Source organism: Misgurnus anguillicaudatus, chromosome 4 (genome assembly GCF_027580225.2).
Source record: "Misgurnus anguillicaudatus chromosome 4, ASM2758022v2, whole genome shotgun sequence".
NCBI lineage: Eukaryota > Metazoa > Chordata > Actinopteri > Cypriniformes > Cobitidae > Misgurnus > Misgurnus anguillicaudatus.
Genome location: NC_073340.2, coordinates 36,161,503 through 36,188,574, shown reverse-complemented (window position 1 = coordinate 36,188,574; position 27,072 = coordinate 36,161,503). Strand labels below are relative to the sequence as shown.

General features: G+C 41.6%; 1 long non-coding RNA gene and 1 pseudogene across 1 annotated transcript; both read left to right on the top strand.

The window, feature by feature from the left end:
* Nucleotides 1-16,346, top strand: part of LOC141363731 (uncharacterized) — a 77,335-nt pseudogene extending 60,989 nt beyond the window's left edge.
* A 1,759-nt stretch (nucleotides 16,347-18,105) lies between these two features.
* On the top strand, nucleotides 18,106-27,072 carry LOC141363735 (uncharacterized). The gene is made up of 2 exons (XR_012369355.1): nucleotides 18,106-18,203; nucleotides 26,783-27,072. It is a non-coding gene; the product is annotated as an uncharacterized lncRNA (long non-coding RNA).

Genomic DNA, 27,072 nt, shown 5'->3' with positions numbered 1-27,072 from the left:
TAATATCCGAATGGGGGTCAGTATATTATATCTTCTGGATTTTGTGGGGGACCCTAGAATTGTCACCACCTTTCACCCCATCAGCGATGGCCCGAGTTAATATAATGTAACCCACCTAAAAGCAGGTTAACCAGTAAATTGTATTTAATTACTATCAGTAATTACTTTATGAGTTATGGGGGTTTTATTTTAAAAGACATTTTGCGTGAAACCGGAAGTAGCACACTAAAATATTTTCAAAACAAACTGTGAAGAAAAGAGGTTCGAGAGCCATCCAGAAATTGTTTATTTGTCCTGACCTCTCATAATGAAAATCCTTTCTCGGTCAGGTCTTTTTATGAGGCGAGCAGAAGTTCCAGAAGCTCCAGTCTTTGAATCATACCAGGTGAACCATTGATCCATAGATGGCGAGCCTTTCCAATGAGCCGTGAACATCTACCACAGCATCCCGGACACCTGTGGTAGGATTGTGTCAGTTCACCAAACCGACACCAACAAGATTTTCCCTTTCGACTATTTACCCTTGACATGACTTTTCCTTTTTGACTTACTGACTTGAACTCTGAATTGAACTCTGAAATTCTTAAGAACTATTTCCACGGAACATTTTCAAGAAGAACATTTTATTTTATTTAGTTCATTCAATTTATTTTAGGCTATAGGTAGTGTGCACACAATTGTCGTGAAGTGTTGAAATATTTTGTTGAACTAAAGCGTTACACATTTCAAAATGTTACACTGATGTTGCTTGGTTATTACTGTACTTTTACAATAATAAAAAGAATACTTGGGCTGTAACATCTTATTGTGTATTTTAGATAGGCTTTACAATAACATTTCAGTTTCCCACTGTAAATATATGTAAAAACGATTTAATTCTCAAATCTATCATTATAAAGACAATGGATGTGAATAGTCGTCTGGTTCATACAGTTTTAATGTCCTTTTGTTTGTTGTCACTTTAAAGAGAGTAAATATCTATCTCCTCGTGACTTTCTCATTCTTTTCTCAGTATCTTCAACAGTCAGCTCTGACCCGTGCAAGATGGTGTGGTGACCCGTGAGGTTGTGGGAAATCGTTTGTGGTACTCCAGCCAGTGTGGCATCTACAGCTCCAACCCCATCCAAGTCAAAGCCTGTCCAGGAGATTATTATGTCTATGAACTCGTCACACCAAATGTGTCACTGTCAATGCCTTCATACTGTGCAGGTAAAGATCTATAACTCTTGTGATGTTTAGATATCCTTTTTATATCAATATGAGGAGTTTAGTGTGCATTGAAAGACTTAAAGTGCACCACGGTGAAACAAGTTTTCTGAATTTTGTCAATTTGAGTACAGACTATAGGAAATTTGTCCGTTAGCTTTTTTGTTTTAAACAAATGATGAGTTCAACATACAGCATGTCACCTGTGTGTTTTTATGTGTATTTATAATATGAATTCTAAGGATTCTAATGGTACTTTTACTAACACCTCTTTTCTTCATGTCAGTTGCTTTCAGCAGCATCAACAATGATCCCTGTTACAACTATGAGTCTCTGGATCGTCCCTGGAGAGCATCAACAACAAGTGAAAGTGGATTGTGGATTTGTGATAATTCTTTCTCCTGGAATGGCTGGTACAGGCTTTATCATTATGGGATGAACATCCAAATGCCAGAGAGCTGTGTTTATACATCCAGCTGTAATGCAGACACCAGTCTGTGGCTCAATGGTCATCATCCTCAGATAGAAGATGGGGTGGTGACCCGTGAGGTCTGTGGGTCAAGTTATTGGGATGGTAGCTGCTGTGATTACAAATCAAAACCCATCAGAGTTAAAGCCTGTCCAGGAAAATACTATGTCTATGAACTTGTGAAACCACCAGGCTGGTGTGCGGGATACTGCACAGGTAAAACTTTTCCCACTTCCTACATTTTTCAAATGCTTCAAAGTTATTATATTGTTTGCAATAATTGTTTTTCTCTGTAGATGTTAGCACTACTTCAGAGGTGATTTCCACAACTCCAGCTATATTTACTCGATCCACCACCACTCTTGGTAGGTTTCAATACAAATCATGTGTAATGTAGACCTCATGCAGGCTAGTTTTGACTGCATGAGGTGCAATGCGACTTCAAAGGTGGGTAGAGTACCCAAAATCTGTACTCAAGTAAAAGTACAAGTACTTATACAAAAATGTACTCAAGTAAAAGTAAAAGTAACAATCTAATTATTTACTTGAGTAAGAGTAAAAAAGGATTAGATGAAAAAACTACTCAAGTAGTTAGTTACTCGTTACTTCCGATCTGATTGAAAAGAAGCGTAAAATCCCTGAATTTCAGACTACTTGGAGGGCTTTCACAAACCTCTCCTTAAAAGTCTCATTGTTCTGCTTATATACTACTTATAAACCTAGGTTAAAGTAAAGCAGTCTATCTCAGTCCTCCAACATCACATAACGTGTCATTAAAAAAAATCTTAAACACACACTGACTGACAGTTAACTGTGTATTTATTTTCAAGTTCACAACAAAATTTGACTGCATCTGCCTTTAAACAAGCTTACAGTAAGAAAAAAAGAATGTGTGTGTCTGTTTGTTATCATGTTTTTATATGAATAGGTTATTTTCATTGCCATTAATGTGCAATTAGTGAACATAAGGAGCTTGATAAAATGCTTATTTTAGAATTTCAAATGGAACTCATCTGTTTTATAATATATAAAAACATGTTTCTTTAAAAACATACTTTATTCTTTTATTTTTATAAGTATATAGATTCTTTAGGAAGGAATTAAATAAAATACAATCCAGTTTTTATTCGTATGTATTTTCTACATTTAAGTAAGGTGTCCGGTTATGTGTAAGGGAGAACAGGCGAAAAGTACCATTTTTCAGAATTTTTTTTTTTTTAAGTTTTTTAAATTTTTAAAGATAATGTTTCAGACAGAGATATATTTTTGCTGTGGTCAGTAACTCACAAGTGTGGTCTATCAATACCAGGTGGAATTTTGAACAAATGTAAAATGACTAGTATAATTTCACTTTTAACATAAGTGGTTAATTGTTACTTTTTTTTTTACACAACAAAACAATGTAGATTTTCATGTTACACTTGTTTTTATTAACTATACATGACTATGACCTCTTTAATATGTAACTGCAAACATATTTTGTAATTTATCTTTGTAAAAAATAATGAAATTATATTTTCATTTTAAATTTCAGTTTTATCAAATGTTTCAAAAGCAACCAACAGTACAAACTTAAATGCAACAGTTTGAACAATATTACAATTAAATTAAATAAAATTAGAATAATATAAATGGTACAAAAGTAAGTGTTACTTTCGTCCCGACAGGATCTCCTCACATTTAAACCCGATTTACTTTTATTTTGAAAAACTCTTGAGAAGTCAAACTTCAGGATGTGTAAGAGCACTAAATAACCTAAAGATTGATGAAACGAGAAACACAACGCGTTATAAGAAAACAATGACCGCTTTTGGAATTTACTTATGGTTGAAAACACCTTTCTGGATCTACACCCGGAAAATGGTGAGTAAATAAAGCAATATTGTCAGCTCTGTCAAGGGTTGCAAAGATGCTGTCATAGTTTGGGATGCAAATGGTATCAGTCCTCTTAGAAAATCGCTTTGTTACTTTCGTCCAGCGTCACTTTTGCCCCGGTTCTCCCGTATTATTACTGCAAGACTTAACATGCTGTTCAATTTGTTTAGTTTTATGAGGAAATGATATGGAAATGTGCAGATGTGAACGTTGTTTGTAAGGTTAGAGTAATTTTCATTGCTTGCACAAGAGCGCATATGACAAAAACAGTGCGTGAAATAATATTATAATAAGGCACTGCAGAAAGTGACACCTACCGCCGTGTTGTTTCATGTTGGAGCTTGAATTCCTGTATGCTGAGATGTCAGTTCGTTTTGGTGCACAAAGCATACATTGCATTATGAAACTATTCTTTGTGACCTTTTGTAGTGTAAACATAGACCAAACTTGAGGCCACGCGTGATCTGCCTCCGATAGCTTGCATAGGTCATCCTCCGCTTCAGTCATCTCCTTTCATCTACGCGCGCTAAAGGGTGAAACGTAGCCACCCCTCGCAACGCACGCTGCCTCTCTAACGTCTCGCGAGACTTTCGAACAAGCCATATAAACTTAAATATATTCATTAATTATTACCACTTGAAAGTAGCGTAGTAACGCCACCGAATGTAGCGAAGTAAAAGTACATTTTTTTCATTAGAAATGTACTTGAGTAAGAGTAAAAAGTACCCATCCTTATATTTACTCTAAAAGTACTAGTTACCAAAAAAAATTACTCAAGTAAATGTAACGAAGTAAATGTAATTCGTTACTACCCACCTCTGTGCGACTTTAATACATCTGAAAGAAGAAGAGTCAGAATTCATAGAGTTTTATATTAAGGGATTATGAACCGTTTTATAATGCTTTCTGATAGGTGCTGATCCAAAATGCACGAGGTACATCAGTATGATATGGTGTATTCGGGTGTGTTTGACTTCATGCAGTGCTGCACAAAGCAATCGGATGACATCAAATTACCGCCATAGTAATTCAAGAGCAGGCAGCTCCGCTCCATTGTTCTCAAATCACTCTCATGTTACTTTGATGTCATACCCAAATCGGTCTGTGCAGCCACATAAAGGCAAACACACATCTTTGTGAGACAGGCCACCATCGTACATCACATCCTTCTTGTGTCCTTGTTGTGTGATTTTTATTGACAGTTAGAAAAAGTGCATGTGTTATATTTGAAATTATGACAATTCATGAAAATGTTTTTAAATATAATGTATGATATGCCAATTGCTCGGTTGTGACATCGAGTCTCTTGTTGAAATATAACTTTATTTTGATCTCAGGTGATCCATGCTTAAGCTACAACATACTGAACGACTACTGGAGAAACACACGAGATTCCAGGTTTAAGTATGAATATATAAATGGACATGGTGACACCACTGAAGAATGGCATGGCTGGTATCGACTCTTCATTAATGGATCGAGTGCTCAGATACCTGACTGGTGTGTTCCTTATATGCAATGTGGAGGTTTCAGTTCTCTGTGGCTTGCTGGTTCTCATCCTGGAGTAGAAGATGGAGTTGTTACTCGTGAAGTCCACGGCTCTTTTTATGATCAGTGCAGTCATTACACATCAAACCCAATCCAAGTCAAAGCTTGTCCTGGAGATTATTATGTCTACAAATTCACAAGACCTAATGTAGCGATGTATTCTGCTTATAGACTTTTTTTATGTGACTTTTCAATTTTGCAGACCTTTAAAGATAATGTAGCATACATGTATTATTTTTCAATTTTTTATCTGTATCCAATATAATCTACATTTATTAATGAACTCTCTCTTTGTTTACTCATAATAGTTGTTTATAGCACTCCAAGTGTCGACCCGTGTTACAGTTACACCAGTCTGGATCAGTCCTGGAGATCCACTGATTATTCTGTATATAACTACTACAATTCTTATGACTACAACAATTACTATAGCCCTTGTGATTATAATGTCAACTGGAACGGCTGGTACAGACTTTTCATCAATGGTCAGAGTGCTCAGATGCCAGAATCATGTGTTACGTATGGGATGTGTGGCACTTATTACCCAATGTCACTTAATGGATCTCATCCACATCTGGAAGATGGAGTGGTCAGACGACACGTCTGTATGTCAACCGATAACGGCTGCTGTGGTTTAGAATCTCATCCCATACAAGTCAAAGCCTGTCCAGGAAATTACTACGTTTATGAGTTTGTCAGACCAATATTCTGTTCTGCTTACTGTGCAGGTAAACAATTTAGGTTACACTTTATTTTAAGGCGTCACTGTTACATTGTAATTATATATTTAAGTACTAAGTAATAATCATCAACAACATGTACTTACTGTAGGGTTTGGTTTAGGATTAGTTGCATGTAATTATGCATAATTAACTGTTATTCATATAATAATTACATGTAACGTGTGTAACAAAGACACCATAAAATAAAGTGTTACCACAATTTACTCTGCTTATGCACTTTCTGGGATTTCTTTCCTACCTTAAACTTTATTTACAAATAAATAGGACTCAGAATGTAAGACTGTATCTGTGTTTTGTATGAATGCATCTCTTTCATCTCATCTTTATTCTCCTCTCAGTTTCGACTGATCCGTGTCGTTCACTCAACTGTACTGAAGATGAATATTGTGGAGAGTTGAGCGGTGTTTACGGCTGTTTCTGCAAAAACAACCAAACCAGATCTGATCCTGACTCTTTTGGTTAGAATCATTTCACAACATTTCTAATATTAAACTATATTTCCTAATGCTGACAATCACTTTTTATCTTTCAGATATCATTGAAACATGTGAGAGCAGTACAGGAAATATATCTATATCTCGCTGTCAGCTCTTTGAAGCTGGTTTTTCAGCAAGCAACCTGCATCTCAATGATCCCAGATGCAGAGGAACCGTCCAGAATGGCCGAGTGGAGTTTAGTTTTGATAACAATGGACACAACTGTGGTACAAATCTTATGGTGAGACTCAATATCTGTACAGTAGGGATGGGCAGTTTTTATTCACATTTGATGAAGTTATATTAAGGTGCAGTATTTTTTTTTAAAGAATTTTTAGTTAGAAACGTCAAAGTGAAAAGTTGCAAAGTGAAATATCATCTGAATATTCAGATTTCACAATTTTTTATTTACTTACACTGTCAAAAATAAAGGTACGAAGCTGTCACTGGGGCAGTACCCTTTAAAAAAGGTCCTAATATGTACCATTTAGGTACAAATATGTACCTTTAAAGGTACATTTTGGCAGTTCAAAGTTGTGAGGATTCTCGCCCAAAAAACCACAGGAGCCACTGCTTATCATCAATGTCGTTTGGACTTCAATTTATTTAACTTTCTTTTATCAAAAAGATTCCCATAAATTCGGGAAACAGGGAAATCTAGCCACACTTAGACCCTGGGTGCATTGCTCTTCTAGGATCTCACCAACAATTTCCTAATGATCGGCAGCTTATGCATTCACTAATTGGCGGACCAAACCATTCTGGAATTAGGTTGAACACAAAATTCCAAAAACTAAGAAAATATCAACGGCAAATTCATCAAATGAAAATAAAAATAAAGGAATATAATTATTTATAAAAAGAAATACAAATTATTGAAAAACTACAACTCAAACATTAAAAGAAAACCTTTTAAATTACCGACCTCCGACTCACGCTGCAGTCATGACCCGTGGCACAACCCAAAAATAAATAAAAATAAATATATGAAATAAACATGAAAATAAGACCCAAATCTCAACTTATTATTTTCTTCATTTACTAGCGTGCACTCTAGCAAGAGAATTAAACAATTTACAAGTATTAAGGGTCACAATAAACCTAATAAATACACAGCATCATTTTAAATAAAACAAATTAATGCCAACAGAAAACACTCTACAAAATAAAACAATTATCAAAGAAAAACAAAAATAAACTGAATAGTGTGGCCTTAGCCATCACATTTCCCCCCACCTAAGTATTCTCGCACGGGGAGCGAGAAAGAAAATCAGCCGCTTTATTTTCAGACCCTGGACAGTACTTTACTATAAAGCGAAAGGGTTGAATAGACAAAAACCATCGTGTCAGTCGAGAATTTGTGTCCTTCATCTCATGTAACCATTTCAATGCTTTATGGTCTGACTCAATCAGGAAATCTCGGCCAAGCAAATAATATTTTAAGGAATCCAGCGCCCATTTCAACGCTAAACACTCTTTCTCCACTACCGAATACCTTGTCTCACGAGGAAACAATTTCCGACTTAGATACAGTACTGGATGCCTTATTCCATTTTGTTCCTGCAATAAAACAGCCCCTAAACCTAATTCAGACGCATCTGTCTGTAAAATAAAAGGTTTCCCAAAATCCGGGCTGCGCAGAACTGGTTCAGTACTCAACGCAGCTTTTAACTGCGTAAAAGCCTCTTCGGCAGGTGCTGTCCATTGTACTTGGTTGGGCTTTACCTTTTTGATAAGGTCTGTCAACGGGGCTGCCATGGTAGAAAAATGGGGAATAAACTTCCGATACCAGCCAACTAAGCCTAGAAATGATCTTATTTGTTTTTTTGTGGCTGGTAGCGGACAAGATTGAATAGCCCTTAATTTCTGTATTTGAGGTTTAATCTCCCCTCTTCCTAACACATAACCCAAGTACTCCGTCTCCCTTTTAACCAACGCGCATTTTGCGGGGTTAATAGTTAATCCAGCATCTTTGATTCGCTGAAAAACTACCTTAAGATGTTGAAGGTGATCTTCCCATGATGTACTAAATATTACAACATCGTCTAAGTAAGCGGCGGCAAATTTTCCTACACCATTTAACACAGAATCCATTAATCGTTGAAACGTTGCCAGAGCCCCATGCAAACCGAAAGGTAGCACCCGGAAATGCATCAGTCCTTTCGGGGTACGAAAGGCTGTGAACTCTCGCGAATCTGGATCTAATGGAACTTGCCAATAGCCTTTACTTAGATCGATAGTACTAATAAAGGTAGCTTTACCAAGTTTTTCAGTCAAGTCCTCAATACGAGGCAAGGGATATGAATCAAATTTCGATACAGAATTCAAATAGCGAAAATCAATGCAAAATCTCAGACTATTATCTTTCTTCGGCACCAATACCACCGGATTACACCATTCGCTGTTCGATGGCTCTATGATGCGCATTTTCTGCATCAATTCTACCTCATCCTCAAACGCAGTCATCAGTCGCTCAGGTATACGATAGCTCATTCGTTTTGGGCATGCACCTTCTTTTAGCACAATTTTATGCTTTTTAAGCGTGGTATGTCCTGGCTGATTTTTAAAAAGATTTGGATCGCACAACCGCTGAACTTGAATTCGCTGCTCATCAGAAAGGTGACTTAAATCAACAGAAGGCAATGTTTGACTCTCAGGCAAATATTGCTCTTCTATCTCTTCTTCACTCTCCACCAATCTGATTAAATTAGCCACTGCGCTCTCCTTTTGCGGGTACCACCTTTTCAAAAGATTCACATGTAACACCCTATGCGAGCGTGCTTGTCCCGGGATAGCGATCTCATATGAGGTGGCGCCTATCCTTTTTATCACATCATAGGGTCCCCTCCATTTACCCAAAAGTTTGTTTTCACACGTAGGAAGCATTACGAGAACCCTTTGACCTGGTTCAAAGGATCGCCTCTCAGTCTTTCTATCATACCACGTCTTTTGCCTTTTCTGCGCTTCGCTCAAATGGGTGGTAGCCAGTTCAGTCATTCGTTGCAATTTCTGTCTCATGGCTAACACATAATCAATTACATTCGGTTTGTCTCGAGTCATCGTGTCCCCTTCCCACAATTCTCTTATAAGTGACAACGGTCCCTTCACCTCATGCCCGTACATCAACTGGAAAGGTGAAAACCCGGTTGATGACTGGGGAACTTCCCTATAAGCGAACAAAACGTATGGTAACCACTGATCCCAGTCGTTTCCCACCTCGTTCACGAATTTGCGAAGCATTTGCACTAAGGTCTGATTAAACCTTTCTACTAGACCGTCTGTCTCGGGGTGATAAGGAGTAGTTTTTAACCCTTTAATCCCCAACAGCTGATACACCTGCTGTAAAAGCAGAGACGTAAAATTCGTCCCTCTGTCGGTGAGTATTTCCTTCGGGATGCCCACTCGAGAGAAGAACTGGATTAGACAGAAAGCAATAGTTTTAGCCTTAATGTTTCTTAACGGGAAAACTTCTGGAAACCTCGTCGCATAGTCGCAAATGACCAACATAAACTTATTGCCAGTTTTACTTCTCTCGAGTGGCCCTACAATATCCATCCCTAGCCGCTGGAAAGGAACATCGATAACAGGTAAGGGTATTAACGGTACTTTAGGGGGTTTGCGCAAGGCGCTACGTTGACACTCAGGACAGGTTTTACAAAATTCAGCAATATCTTTACTCATACCCAGCCAGTAAAAATGTTTGCTAATTCTAGAGTGAGTTCGGCGCCTCCCCAAATGTCCCGCCCAAGGAATGGAATGCCCCAGCGTCATGACTGTATTACGTACCTGAAATGGTACGACCAGTTGCAAATTTCCACCCGTTTTGCGATACAGTAAATCATCTTGTACACAAAAAGACATCCCTTGTATCACACACTCATTTAACCCTTTTTGTGCTGCTTCTATCACCATGCAAAGAATTTTTGAAACCTCAGCATCATCTTTCTGCAGCTGTCTTAAATTTCCAGGGATTAAAGCTTGCTCAATATCCAACAATTTCTCAGGTTCGTTTAATTCCGTACCCTGTACTGTAGTTCCTTTAAACTTTTCCCTCTTCCTTTCCCTTCTTGATTTTTTTTCTTTTGACGGATTCACCGTCAACTCTGCATCAAAAAATGGCATACACATCAAAGGGTTATCTGTATCATCACATTCATTTCGTAATTTTTGCGCTCGAGTCAAAACTACATTACATGTGTTTTTTACAGCTAACAAGTCCGCTAAAGCGGGGAAATCATGACCTAAAATCACTTGGTAAGGTAAACCCTGTGCAAGTCCTACTTTCATCAAATAGGAATGTCCCTCTATTCCCACTTTCACATTGGCGATCGGGTAATGCCGCTCCTCCCCATGTACACATTTCACTATCACCTGAGGAACACTACAGATATTTACTTCAGGTTCTAGTTCATTTTCCACAAGGGTTTGTGTACAACCTGTATCTAGTAAAGCAGTGACTTTTTCCCCATTCAATTCTACAGTTCTTAACATTTGATCGGGTACAGTAATGTTAGTAGGTTCAGGTACAGAGACTTGTGGAACATAACACATATTTGTAAATGTTTTCATTAATTGCGGACACATCGGTTTTTTATGCCCCAATTGTCCACACTTATAACACTTTATCTCTGACACAGAGACAGAGTTCTCAGTTCGTTTAAAACTTGACTCACTTGCAGCTCTGATACCTTGAGGTGTCGACGGCAGTCGACGAGAAGACTTGTCCCGCACCGTTTTCCAGCGATTGAGACTCCATGGCTCAGTTCTCCGTCGCGCAGCTACAAAGACATCAGCCAATCGCGCAGCCTCCTCAGCAGAAGGCGGATCATGTTCTTTTATCCACGTCTGCAGCTCTGGGCTAAGCATTCGCAGAAATTGTTCTAGGACAATTACCTCAGCAATGTCCTCCGTAGTTTTCTCGTCCGGTGACACCCACTTATGAAACAAGTCCTTTAATCGAACATACAACTCTTTAGGAGTCTCTTCTTCCATTACCTCCAACGAACGAAACCTTTGTCGATACGTTTCGTGGTTGATAGAATACTTCCTCAAGATTGCCTCCTTTACTTGGCTATAGTCACTGGCAGCTATTACATCCATAGCCACATATGCGCTACGCGCCTTCCCAGTCAATAATGGAATAAGTCTGATGGCCCACTCCTCTCTCGGCCATTTACACACCTCAGCAATGCGTTCAAACGTAGTTAGGTAATGTTCAATATCATCCGCTTCACACAACTGTTGCAGCTTCGGCTCTTTCAACACATGTCCAAAGTTAATATTTGCGGAGCCCAAAGAAGCTCCCCGTGGACCCACCGGCTCCGCGACATCCCGCGAATCCGCCGCCGGGGTACGTTGATTCACCTCCTCCTGCAGCAAACGGAACTGATGCTGGAGCGTCTTCCATCTAGAATCCTGTCGATTCGCCTCTTGTGCCTGCCAGGCATCTCGGTCACGCTGATCCGACAGGAACCTTTGAAACATCCGCTTAAGCTCCACCACATCACTTTCCGCTTCTCCTTCGGCCGTCGGCCCAGCTGCACCTGTCGCCCCTGAGCGGACCTCGCCATCATCCGAAACGGGCTCCGTATCAGTAGGTACAACAGCACGCACTTTTTTAGGCGCCATGTCCCTCAATTTCCTTAGATTTCTTCACCAGTGGCCTTTTCCTGATCAGGCAAATCCCACTTCTGACACCATATTTGTGAGGATTCTCGCCCAAAAAACCACAGGAGCCACTGCTTATCATCAATGTCGTTTGGACTTCAATTTATTTAACTTTCTTTTATCAAAAAGATTCCCATAAATTCGGGAAACAGGGAAATCTAGCCACACTTAGACCCTGGGTGCATTGCTCTTCTAGGATCTCACCAACAATTTCCTAATGATCGGCAGCTTATGCATTCACTAATTGGCGGACCAAACCATTCTGGAATTAGGTTGAACACAAAATTCCAAAAACTAAGAAAATATCAACGGCAAATTCATCAAATGAAAATAAAAATAAAGGAATATAATTATTTATAAAAAGAAATACAAATTATTGAAAAACTACCACTCAAACATTAAAAGAAAACCTTTTAAATTACCGACCTCCGACTCACGCTGCAGTCATGACCCGTGGCACAACCCAAAAATAAATAAAAATAAATATATGAAATAAACATGAAAATAAGACCCAAATCTCAACTTATTATTTTCTTCATTTACTAGCGTGCACTCTAGCAAGAGAATTAAACAATTTATAAGTATTAAGGGTCACAATAAACCTAATAAATACACAGCATCATTTTAAATAAAACAAATTAATGCCAACACAAAACACTCTACAAAATAAAACAATTATCAAAGAAAAACAAAAATAAACTGAATAGTGTGGCCTTAGCCATCACAAAAGTACTAATATGCTCTCTTTGGGTACAAAGGTGTACCTTTTTGAAAGGGTACTGTCCCAGTGACAACTTTTGTACCTTTATTTCTGAGAGTGTATTTAACCTTTATTTAACCAGGGAAATCATTTGAGAACAAGTCTCTTTTGTGAAGGAGCCATGGGCAAGAAATCCACAATAAAAATTCCACATAAAATACAATAGTAATAATAATAAATAGTAAATACAACAAACATTCAGAACAACAATAACAATACAAAACATCAAACATAAAAAATACATATTTACAGTGTATGTTAATATGTATTTCCGTGTACTTGTCTGAATTAAATGCAATGAGATAGAGAGGTGTTTCCAGCAAGTTCATTCTGTTCTGAACACACAACATGTGTTAGTGCTTGATTCACAAACGAATGACTCTTTTGAACCAGATTGTTTAAATAACATTAACTATTCAGTCACTAAAAATCTGATCTCATGTAAAAATGTAACTGTTTTACACAGTGAATTTTTTTTATAAATTTGTAAGATGCAAAAACATACAATATTTAGAAAAATGCACAAATGTAACCACAACATTACAGGTGCCAGACACAGTATTAAAACCTGCAAATGAGACAGTACAAGTTCATACGATGGGCACTTTATATTGCCATGAGATTGGCTGCATTCGTGTATTGTGACTAGTTGAAGTATCTACTGCTTTATTAGTTAAATAGTACATTTTATGTAGTATGTGTTGGGTACCGTATGAATACATTCTGGACATACTCATTATTGTCATGTAACCCATATGTTCTTTGACCTATGACAAATAATGTTTCACAACAACTGTGATCATAATTTACTCAAGTATTGTTAAACTTACAAATAAGCTGCAAGGAATTAATGCATTTCTACACTCAGATATTAGCAAATCCCTCAGCGAATCTTTTGAAGCTCAGCGAATTATTCAAAGCTCAGTGAATCTCTCAGGTCTCAGGGAATAACTCAACGATTAGCGAATTATTTTGAGCTCAGCGAATCACTTTAATATAGAAAACATCACAACATAAAAGACTTAATAAGACACCAATCTGTTAAAGGAATAGTCTATCCTTTTTCCATATTAAAATATGTTATTACCTTAACTAAGAAGAGTTGATACATACCTCTATCATCTTAATGCGTGCACTTCATCGTTGTGGCGCGCAGTGACACTTTGATAGCATTTAGCTTAGCCCCATTCATTCAATGGTACCAAACAGTGACCAAGTGACCAAACACATCAACGTTTTTCCTATTTAAGACGAGTAGTTATACGAGCAAGTATGGTGGCACAAAATAAAACGTAGCGCATTTCTAAGCGGATTTAAAAGGGTAACTTTATTATTTGGCAGAATAGCACTTTTGGGAGTACTTCGACTCGCCTGAAAAATCCGCTATAAATCCTCATAATGAGAGAGGGAGAGTGTTACTGCGCCGAGTCAAAGTACTCCCAAAAGTGCTATTCCGCCATATAATATAGTTACCATTTTAAATCTGCTTAGAAATGTGCTACGTTTTATTTTGTGCCACCAAACTTGCTCGTATAACTACTCTTACTACTCTTAAATAGGAAAAATGTTGATGTGTTTGGTCACTTCTAACTTTATCTCTAAATGGTACCATTGAATGAATGGGGCTAAGCTAAATGCTATCAAAGTGTCACCGCGCGCCACAGCAATGAAGTGCACGCACTAAGATGATAGAGGTATGTATCAACTCTTCTTAGTTAAGGTAATAACATAGTGTAATATGGAAAAAGGATAGACTATTCCTTTAAGACTTATCCTCAGTAATCTGAATTATTGACTAAAGTAAAGTAAATTATTTACTAAATTAAATTTAAGTTCAGCTGACTATATATACTATAAGTAGATAAAAGTGGACGAAAGAAATATAGTAAATATAATATAATATAATATTAATTAATAAATAATATAATATCTTGCAAGTTTATAATAAAAGGACATTTACTTCTAATCGTTATTGTGAATCATTTACACATTGTGTAAAACAGCTAGATTTTTTGCCATCCCCCTCAGCCCGACTATATTCAGTAGTTCATAGTTTACCACTGTGTGTTTTATTTGAATAAATGTTTATTATAGTTGATTGATTTGTATTAATATCTAAATGTATATGTTTGTAATCCACAGGCCAATGGCACTGATATCATTTATGAGAACTTTATTCTGAGTGGACGTCAGTCATCTGGAGACGTCATCAGCAGAGAGAGAAATCTTCAGATATCTTTCAGCTGTGCTTACCCACAATTCCAAACACAAGAATGACACACAACTATATCGCATTATAACTGATCTATGTTGTTATTTTCCCAGCATGGTGTACAAGCACCTTCCTGCTGGTCATGGGATGTATCAGGTCCGAATGATCCCATATAAGGATGTTGGGTTCTCTCAGCCCTTCAATGGAAGTGTGGATGCAGACCTCAACCAGGAGATTTTTGTTGAGGTTCGTGTTGATGGGGTTGACAGTCGACAGTTGGTGACAGTGATTGACACATGTTGGGCTACACCTGTGAATGATCCAGATTACAGTCTGCGCTGGGATCTCATCACTGGAGAGTAAGAGACAAACATTTCTTTGTGTTTGCTGTAACGTGTTTAAAGACATTGAGTTAAATAAATAATCCTCCTTATCATCAGGTGTCCAAATCCACATGATAACACCGTGAAGATTCTTCAGAATGGTGTCTCAACATCCAGCCGTTTCTCCTTCAGGATGTTTGTCTTCAGCGCAGACTCCAATAAACTTTACCTGCACTGTGCTGTTCATCTTTGTCTCCTGGCAAACAATAACTGCACAACTGTGAGTTTATAAACTTTAGCAGAACTGTTATGCTTCTGATGCTGAGTAGTTTAGTTTTTGATATAAATATTAGATTTATTATAATGTTTCTTTGGTAAACATTAATTTGACATGTATAAGGTGATATATATTTAATCTCTCTCTCTCTCATCAGTCCTGTGTCTCTGGATATCAGCGGAGGGCTCGCAGGTCTCTAGATTTCCATGACAGTTCCTCCATCTCCATGGGTCCTCTGATCGGGGCTGGTGGAGAAACAGGTGAATATTTCAGATGATTTTCCGATTTATTTTATTTGTGGATCAATAACATTTACCTTTACATTATATTTCCTCTTCACAGATATCTCAAATCGAATAAGGATGCCTGGGGCTTAGTGTCTGTGTCGTTCTCTGATGGTGTTGTTTGTTTCTCTCATGATTTTTTTCAACTTCCTTCAGTAGATTTCTAGAAAAAAATGAACAACATTAACATATCATTGAATCTCATTTTAATTAATGTGACTCTGATAATAACTTTCTAAAGGTTTCTTTATTTTGTAACTGCTATTATAATCAATAGTAATGACATATATATGAAATAAGATTTTAATTATTTTATAATGCATTAACCTTCAGATGAAGTACAGGAATAAAGAGCATCAGACTCGTGTTTGTTTAAATCATGCAGAAGATCATAAAAGAGTCTGTTTGATCTCTTATCAGTTTTTCTGCATCATAACTGCCTGTAGTTTCTGTAGTTTTGTCTTTTAATCTTTTCTTTTGAGTAAAAAGAAGAACATTAATAATACTGATCATAACTATATATTTTTTAAGTTAAAATAACGAATCTCTATTCAAGATAAATAATAGTGGGTTGAAATGACTTGTAAATCTGAGTTGATTAAACAAAAACTTACGACAGCACGGAAGTCACTGGATTTAAATGTCATGATGTTTATGAATATTTAGTTTCATATTTACATTCATCTGTTGCTGTATAAAATATTGGGTCCGCTCTATTTGATCGGCAGTGGTTGGTGGAAGGTTGGTGGTTCAATCCCCAGCTCTGCCTGACCAAGTGTCGAGGTATCCTTGAGCAAGACAACAAACCACAGCTGCTCCCGATGAGCTGGATGGCGCCTTGCATGGCTGAAACTGCTCTCGGTTGGTGAATGTGAGGCAATATGTGAAGCCCTTTTGATGGCCATTGGTCTATCAGAGCGCTATATAAATGCAGTCCATTTACCATTTTTGAAATATTTTCTTCATCATTCAAATACTGACATGATGATTGAACCATCTTTGGATACAAATTATTTTTTATTTAACATCAAAATGGATTTTGATAAAACCAAGACGTGTCTGTCAGTCTGTCGATGGTTGGGTAAAATCTACAAGACAATTTTTTTCAGTGTAAACTTAAAATGCAAATAGTCTGTCAGTGATGTAGTCGTGTAAGTCTGGAGGAATCTTGATCAACTAGTTTCAACAATTACCTGTATACTTCATTTATTGTTTAACTGGCAGCACAAACTTCATTTTGGGAAACTTTACATTGAAGTTGCTTAGCAGCATTTTATCTGCTTTTGTTTCCTGAAGTAAGCACATATTTCTTCTGTTCATTTGAAACCAATAAACCACAAACTTTAACCACACAAGCAAAGAAAACACAATGTACGTCAAATTGAATTGAATTCTGATGCTATAGTTACAACAAAACAACAGGTACTTTATTCTTTATGTCTTTTACATTGCTGCCAAACTTGTTGTCGAGGTTAAACCAGAGCAGATTAAATACAACAATAAAAAGATTGTATGTAAACACACATTCGAATACACATTTATAAATCTGCCACATATCTATGAATAAATAATTCTACTATTGTTATTTAATGTTATTTATTTATTTTTGAATAATCCATGTGCAAAACACCAGACAGATGCACTAAACAACTTGAATGAGCAAACATAAAGAAACACATTTCATAAAGCAATTTGTCATAGTTTCCAGTATCTTTACCAATATATAAGGCTATATATCAAATCAGGTATTAGATTGTACATTTACATTTCATGTGTTTCATATTAGCAAATGATCCTAAAAAACTGACTTTTAGAAAGTGCAGGACACAAAGAAAGTAAAGTGAAATAGTGAATTTCTCTGAATGTAGTGTTTGATTCCCTTTCAATAGCAGAAGCCTGAATGATTACTTCATAAGAAAGATGATGTTTCTGCTGATCATTAACAAGATCTTACAGATTAATTACATACTATAGGCAGGACATTTTTTGATATTTTTAATAAAAAAAAACATTATTTAGCGACAATTAACATTTGGTAAATGCATACATGCATGCTTTGTTCAACTGAGGATTGAAGGGTTCAGTTTCAGAGTCCTTTATTGACATTTTAATCAGACCTAAATCTTCATATCTTATATTTTCATATCTGACAGACAGCATGAGAGTTCATGTGTGGTGGCCTGCGGTGCTGATATCTTGTGGTGTAAATGTCTGTAATGGTGAGATTTCCTGTAAAGTTTATTTAAAACAGTATTTGTTTACAAGATAGATTAGATTAGATTAGATTCAACTTTATTGTCACTGCACATGTAGGTACAAGGCAACGAAATGCAGTTAGCATCTAACCAGAAGTGCAATAAGCAGTAAGTACAGAGTGAAGGTCTATAATATGTACAATAACTATACAGGTAAGTATTATGGACATAATTTACAGATATTAAATACTATATTAAATACTATAAGCACGATATACAGATTGTCACGGAGAACAAAAGAGGACCAAAGGCAAATTAGCAGGTGAGTCTTTTGCTTTAATTATACACAGTTCGAGCCGTACAAGTTGTGGCACTTGGTAAATCAGAGTATAAAACAAAACATAGGCAAAGCCACTCTGGTTAAATAACTTAGGAGGTCACAGTCTTTTAAAAGGCAAAGCAAAACTTGTCCGCGTGGCAGTGTAACCAAGGGTAGGCAGACAGACTTGGCCGGCACCGCGGCGTTCAAAGGCTGACTGTGACCGGCTGCGGCAGCAGCGACGGGCTCGTGAGGGAGAGGAGAAATACTGGAGCGCTTGAGTTGCCTAGGCTCTTTCCACACACCTCCTCAGCAGAGTAACTGGACAGAGAGCAGACTGGGTAACACACAGGAGAAACTATTAATCACTGATATTAACAAAGACTCGACTCGACTGGACAGGACAGGAGCACGGCTCCGTATCTAACACAGAGTGAGACACAACACAGCGTGACCATCATACAATAATCCAACAGAGGAAGGGAAAAAGAGGGAACTATATATAGGGAGGTAAATAACAAGATGAGGAGCAGGTGAGGGAATTAGGAACACCTGGGGGAGCGCTAATAGGTTAACAAGCGAGTAAATGAGAAGAGGTAAAATAGAGAAAGAACCCAAAGACGTAACAGTACCTCCCCTCTCAAAGTGCGCCACCTGGCGCACCAGAGGAGGACTGGCGAGAACAATAAAAATTATCAATGAGCGAGCGGTCCAGGACGTCCCGGGCTGGAATCCAGCATCTCTCCTCCGGACCGTAACCCTCCCAATCTACCAGAAACTGACGACCACGACCACGGGGGCGGACATCAAGGAGTTTACGGACACGATAGACAGGGGAACCCTCAATGTGAATGGGGGTGGTAACGGGGCGAGGAGGGGGGCGAATGACGGGCTTGAGACATGAGACATGAAACACCGGATGAACGCGACGAAGGTTAGAGGGTAACCGGAGCTTAACAGAAACAGGGCTAAGAATCTTAACGATACGAAATGGTCCAATAAACTTGGGGGCGAGCTTGCGCGAGGGGAATTGGAGAGGGAGATTGAGGGTAGAAAGCCAGACCCTTTGACCGCACGTATAACGCGGACTCTTAATGCGATGCCTATTGGCAGCTCGACGGGTAGCGGACCGAGACTTACAAAGAGAGGACCTGACCGCTCTCCAGGTGCGTTTGCAGCGTTCGATAAAGGCCTTGACAGAGGGCGCCTTAGATTCAGAATTGGAGGCGGAAAATAGCGGTGGTTGGTACCCTAGACAGCTCTGAAAGGGCGATAAGCCGGTGGCAGAAGATGGAGCGGAGTTATAAGCATATTCTGCCCACGGGAGCTGTTCGGACCAAGAGGCGGGGTTGCGAAAAGCGAGACTGCGTAAGATACGCCCTATAGTCTGATTAGCGCGTTCAGCCTGTCCATTGGTTTGCGGATGGAAACCAGAGGAAAGGCTGACAGAAGCCCCGATGAGGCGACAAAATTCCTTCCAAAACAGGGAGGAGAATTGTGGACCCCTATCTGACACGACATTTTCGGGGAGACCGTGGATCTTAAAAATGTGGTCGACGACTATCTGCGCAGTCTCTTTAGCGGAGGGAAGCTTAGGGAGCGGGATAAAACGGGCGGTCTTAGAGAAGCGGTCGATAACGGTGAGAATAACGGTCTTGCCTCCGGACAGCGGGAGGCCAGTGATAAAGTCAAGCGCTATCTGAGCCCATGGTCGCGACGGAATGGGTAAAGGTCTAAGGAGACCAGCGGGGGGCCGGTTACTAGTCTTAGTCTGGGCGCAAACAGAGCAAGACGCGATAAAGCGGCGGACGTCACGTTCTCGAGTGGGCCACCAAAATCTCTGGGAGATCGAGGCAATAGTACCTCTGACTCCAGGATGTGCAAATATCTTGGAGGCATGCCCCCACTGGAGAAAGGCACGTCGAGCGGAGGGCGGGACAAAAAGTAAGCCCTTAGGGCAGAGACGCGGTGTGATAGTGTTGGAAAGAGCGCGTTTAACCAGACGTTCGATTCCCCAGACCGCCGCTCCCACCACCATTTGCGGGGAAACTATGCCCTCCACGGTGGGAACAGAATCGGGGGGAGCGAACTGACGAGAGAGGGCGTCAGGTTTTATGTTTTTAGAACCGGGTCGAAAGGAAATGGTGAAATTAAAATGCGTAAAGAAAAGAGACCAACGGGCTTGACGAGCATTGAGCCTCTTAGCCGAACGGATGTACTCGAGATTACGGTGGTCTGTCCAGACCACGAACGGCAATAACGACCCCTCGAGCCAGTGACGCCACTCCCCAAGAGCGAGACGTATGGCCAGGAGCTCGCGATCCCCCACGTCATAGTTACGTTCGGCCGGCGAAAGCCGGTGGGAGAAAAAAGCGCATGGGTGTATCCTCCCGTCAGTGGGCGAGCGCTGGGAGAGGATAGCCCCGACACCCACCTCGGAGGCATCCACCTCAACGATAAATTCTCTAGAGACGTCGGGGTAAATAAGAATGGGGGCTGATGAGAAACGAGACTTAAGGTGATCAAAAGCCTTCTGAGCAGCGTAACTCCAACTAAAGCGGGTCTTAATGGACGTAAGCGCAGTAAGGGGGGCTGCTACCTGACTGAAATTCCGAATAAACCGACGGTAAAAATTGGCAAACCCTAAGAACCGCTGAAGCGAGATGCGAGAGTCCGGAGCGGGCCAATCAGTGACGGCACTAACTTTAGAGGGATCCATACTAATGCCCTGGGGGGAAATCACGGAGCCTAGAAAAGTGGTAGTGCGCGCATGAAACGTACATTTCTCAGCCTTAACAAATAACTTATTCTCCAGGAGACGTTGTAGGACCTGGCGAACGTGCTGCACATGCACCTGGAGAGAGGGGGAAAAAATTAGAATGTCATCAATGTAAACGAACACGAAAATATTCAGCATGTCTCTGAGAACGTCATTGACCAATGCTTGAAAGACGGAGGGGGCGTTGACGAGACCGAAGGGGAGGACCCGGTATTCAAAATGGCCAAGGGGGGTATTAAAAGCCGTCTTCCATTCGTCCCCCTCCCTGATGCGCACCAAGTGATACGCGTTACGAAGGTCCAGTTTTGTGAAGAACTGCGCCCCCTGCAAGATCTCAAAGGCCGACGACATAAGAGGTAGCGGATAACGATTCTTAATGGTAATGTTATTAAGACCTCTGTAATCAATGCAGGGGCGCAACAAACCGTCTTTCTTCTTCACAAAAAAAGAACCCCGCACCAGCAGGAGAGGAGGAAGGGACAATAGTACCGGCCTCTAAAGATTCAGAGAGATATTTCTCAAGAGCCTTTCGCTCGGGACCCGAAAGGGAGTAAAGGCTTCCCCGGGGGGGCGTGGTGCCTGGGAGGAGCTCGATGCAACAATCGTAAGGACGGTGCGGAGGAAGAAAGGCAGCCCGGGAGCGACTGAAAACCGCTCGCAAATCGGCATACTCCTCAGGAACCCCTGATAAATCCCCCGGTTCCTCCTGAAACACAGAAACAGAAGAAACAGGAGACACAGCAGAAACTAAACACTTCACATGACATGACAGACCCCAAGACAGAATGGAACTTTTAAGCCAGTTAATCTGAGGGTTATGTTCAACCAGCCAAGGATGGCCCAAAACAATGGGGGTAATAGGGGATTGAAAAACTAAAAAAGAAATAGTCTCTCGGTGGTTGCCAGAAACGATGAGACTCACAGGTGCAGTGACACGACCAACCTTAGCTAGTATCCGCCCATCCAAGGCAAATACGGTTGTGGGTTCCTGAAGGTTCACCAGCGGAATGCCGTGCTGTAAAGCCCATGCCTCATCCACGAAGCTACCCTCGGAGCCAGAGTCAATGAGGGCCAGACAAGAAGCCGAGGCACTCGGCCAGCGGAGGGAGACCGGTAAGGTAGTCCGAGAGAGAGGAGGAGGGGGAAAAGAGGAGGCGCTCACCCGTATCCCTCTCTCTACCGGTGAGCCCTGGCTTTTAAAGGGCAGGAGGAGGCAAAGTGATCATCCGAGCCGCAGTAGAGGCAAAGCCGGTTGGAGATGCGGCGATGGCGTCCGGCAGCAGAAAGGCGAATACCGCCTAGTTGCATCGGCTCCGTGTCGGGGACGACTGAGGAAGAGTGACCGGCAACCGGGGAAGAGAGGAGTGACGTCTCCACGTGACGCGTTCTCCGGCGCAGCTCGAAACGTTTCTCTACATGTAGCGCTAGGTCGATGAGGGGATCGAGACGGGATGGAACCTCACGAGCCAGTACCTCATCCTTGATATCAGCATTAAGACCCTCAATGAAGCGAGCCACCAGCGCCGGCTCATTCCATCCACAGGAGGTGGATAAAGTGCGGAACTCCACGGAAAAATCCGCCACCGAGCGTCTGCCCTGGCGGAGGCTGGACAACAGGCGAGAAGCCTCAGGCCCATGGACAGACCGGTCAAAAACCCGCAACATCTCCTCCTTAAACAGGACATACTGAGCCAGACAACCGGCATCGGAGTTCCAAACAGCCGTTCCCCACTCTCGAGCCCGTCCCTTGAGAAGAGAGATGACGTAGGCGATCCGGGAACGATCTCTGGCATAGGTGGCAGGCTGAAGCGAAAAAACAACCTCACATTGCATCAAAAATGATAAACATTCAGTCTGCTCACCAGAGTAGCACGGGGGATTATTCACACGAGGCTCCGGAGCCTCCGGGAGTCTCGGAAGAGAGGGCTCTATGCGAAGAAGGTGAAGCTGCTGGGAGAGATCGGTTACTTGGGCAGCGAGAGAATCAACGGCGTGACGGGTGGCAGCGAGTTCCTCGTCATGTCTGCCCAGCATAGCACCTTGCAGCTCAATAGCAGCCTGGAAAGGATTATCCTCCGCGGGATTCATGTGGTCTGGTTGGATTATTCTGTCACGGAGAACAAAAGAGGACCAAAGGCAAATTAGCAGGTGAGTCTTTTGCTTTAATTATACACAGTTCGAGCCGTACAGGTAGTGGCACTTGGTAAATAAGAGTATAAAACAAAACACAGGCAAAGCCACTCTGGTTAAGTAACTTAGGAGGTCACAGTCTTTAAAAGGCAAAGCAAAACTAGTCCGCGTGGCAGTGTAACCAAGGGTAGGCAGACAGACTTGGCCGGCACCGCGGCGTTCAAAGGCAGGCTGTGACCGGCTGCGGCAGCAGCGACGGGCTTGTGAGGGAGAGGAGAAATACTGGAGCGCTTGAGTTGCCTAGGCTCTTTCCACACACCTCCTCAGCAGAGTAACTGGACAGAGAGCAGACTGGGTAACACACAGGAGAAACTATTAATCACTGATATTAACAAAGACTCGACTCGACTGGACAGGACAGGAGCACGGCTCCGTATCTAACACAGCGTGAAACACAACACAGCGTGACCATCATACAATAATCCAACAGAGGAAGGGAAAAAGAGGGAACTATATATAGGGAGGTAAATAACAAGATGAGGAGCAGGTGGGGGAATGAGGAACACCTGGGGGAAGCGCTAATAGGTTAACAAGCGAGTAAATGAGAAGAGGTAAAATAGAGAAAGAACCCAAAGACGTAACACAGATAGGTGTACTATGAACATACTATACAGATGGGCTATGTAAAAGTGTATGTACCCTATAGGCAGAACTATGAACATAATTTACAGTATTGCAATGGACAGTAAAGTGCATAGAAAATATTACAATGTGCAAATGGATTATACAGTGTTCCTGGATGAACAGACAGTAGTGCAAGTAATAACAAGTTACTGTTTTTTGCTTGTTGTGAATAAATAATATAAATAAATCAGAGTGTTGAAGAGGGGGAGGAGTCTATGTGGGGTGTGGGGGGTGTTGAGAGGTGTCAGAGGGCAGAGTTCAGCAAGGAGACAGCTTTAGGGAAAAAGCTGTTCCTGAATCTTGTGGTCCTTGTTCGGAGGCTCCTGAAACGCCTCCCGGAGGGGAGGAGGTTAAACAGTCCGTGGTCAGGGTGAGAGGAGTCCTTGAGAATGCTGCGAGCTCGACGTAGACAGCGTTTCCTCTGGATGTCCTCAAGGGCAGGAAGTGGTGTCCCTGTGATTCGCTGGGCAGTTTTCACCACCCTCTGCAGTGCCTTGCGGTCAGCCACTGAGCAGTTCCCATACCAGACTGAGATGCAACTGGTCAGGATGCTCTCGATCGCACACCGGTAGAAGTTCACCAGGATGGATGAAGACAGCTGGTTCTTCTTCAGTGTCCTGAGGAAGAAAAGGCGTTGGTGAGCCTTCCTGACCAGGCTGGAGGTGTTTATGGCCCAGGACAGTTCCTCCGAGATGGTGGTTCCCAGGAACTTGAAGCTGGAGACACGTTCAACAGCCAGCCCGTTAATGTGGATGGGGTCATGCGTGCTTCCATTCTTCTTCCTGAAGTCCACAATGAGCTCCTTGGTCTTATTGGTGTTAAGGAGCAGGTTATTGTCAGCGCACCATGTGGCCAGGTGCTGTACCTCTTCCCTGTAGGCAGTCTCATCATTGTCACTGATGAGGCCAATCACCGTGGTGTCATCTGCAAACTTAATTATGGAGTTGGATCCATGCACAGGCTTGCAGTCGTAGGTGTAAAGGGAGTAGAGGAATGGGCTCAGCACACAGCCCTGTGGTACGCCAGTATTAAGTGTGATGGTGGTGGAGTGGGTGTGACCTGACCGAACATGCTGAGGCCTGTTGGTCAGAAAGTCCATAATCCAGTTGCAGAGGGAGGTGTTAATATCCAGGTCTCCAAGTTTTGTGGTCAGCTTGGAGGGAATGACGGTGTTAAATGCTGAACTGAAGTCAACGTACAACAGCCTAACATACGTGTTGTTATTGTCCAGGTGTGTGAGTGCAGAGTGCAGCACTGTGCCTACTGCATCCTCTGTGCTCCTATTTCTGCGGTAAGCAAATTGGTGTGGGTCCAGTGTGGGTGGGAGGCAGTCTTTGAGGTGTGCTAGGACCAGTCGCTCGAAGCACTTCATAATGATGGGTGTGAGTGCTACGGGGCGATAGTCATTCAGGCACGTTGGGGAGGAGTGTTTCGGTACTGGCACAATGAATGTGGACTTAAAACATGTTGGCACAGTTGCTTGGGTGAGGGACAGTTTGAACATGTCTGTGAAGACCCCTGCAAGCTGCTCAGCACATGCCCTAAGCACACGTCCAGGAATGCCATCCGGGCCAGCAGCCTTGCGTGCATTGATCCGGCTCAGTGCAGTGTGGACATCTGAGGGGGTGAGTTTAAGGGGTTGGTGGTCTGCCGAGGGTGAGATTTTGGTGGCCGTCTCCTTGCTGTCGCTGTTGAAGCGAGCATAAAAGTCATTTAGCTCGTTAAGGAAGGAGACGTCCGTGACTGTTGGTGTGGAGTTGCTTGACTTGTAGTCACTGATGATCTGGATGCCCTTCCACATGTGTCGGGGGTCAGAGTTGGAAAAGTGTTCTTATATCTTCAGCTTGTAGCAGTACTTGGCCTTTTTGATGCCCCTTTTCAGGTAAGCCCTGGACTTGCAGTAGGCCTGAGCGTCATCTGACCTGAAGGCAGCGTTGCGGTCTTTCAGCAGAAGTCGCACCTCCTTGTTCATCCATGGGTTCTGATTAGGGTATGTTGTGATCTGTTTTTCTGTTGTAACATGTCAATGGTGGTGTTGATGTAATACAGTAGAGAGGAGGTATAGATATCAATGTCCGTGTGGGAGCCACAGGCAGCCTGTGAAGCAAACATACTCCAGTCAGTGTGTTGAAACCTGTCTTGAAGTAAAGAGTCTGCTTCAGTTGGCCACACTTTGATGGTCTTCACTGATGGCTTCACACGGTTGATGAGGGGTGAATACTTAGGGGTGAGGAACAAAGAAAGGTGATCAGACTGTCCGAGGTGGGGGAGGGGGCTCGCGATGTAAGCTCCATTGATGTTTGTATAAACATGATCCAAAGTTTTGTCTCCTCTGGTGTGGCAGGAAACATGCTGGTGAAATTTGGGGAGTACTGTTTTTAATTTGCAGTGATTAAAATCACCCGCGACAATAAAAGCAGCCTCTGGGTGAGCAGTCTGTTGTTTACTAATGGCTGCATGAAGTTCGTTCAAAGCAAGCTTGGCATTAGCATCTGGTGCAATATAGACTGCGGTTATTATGGTGGAAGTGAACTCCCGTGGCAGATAAAAAGGTCTACATTTAACCATGAGAAACTCTAGGTTAGCTGAGCAGTGTCTCCCAACAATGACAGTGTTCGTACACCAAGCTTTGTTGACATAAATGCACAATCCACCACCTCTTGTCTTGCCGGAGTCATCTGCCGTTCTATCTGCCCGGAGCGTGTAGCGTCCTGCTAGCTCAATAGCATTGTTGGGTACGTCGCTGTGTAGCCATGTTTCTGTGAATACCATGACATTGCAATCCAAAAGTCAGTGGGTGATGTGAAGTGGTAACTCATCCATTTTGTTCACCAGTGGCCGCACATTAGCGAGGAAAATGCTGGGTAAAGAGAGCCGGTGCGGTGTTAGCTTTAGCTTGGCTCTTAGACCTCCGCGCTTCCCCCGCCTTTGTTTACGATTTCGACGCCGCCTGCGAGCACTTCCGCCTGGCCGGGTAGAGTGCGAAGCCTCGGTTGTTCTAGCGATCTCAGGGATGAGTCGAAGATTGGTGATAAAACTGCTGGTAAAGTCCTCACCGATACCCAAAAGCTCCTGTCGGGTGTATGATGTTAAAGCAAAGCTGTTCAGTACGAACAGACCCGAGA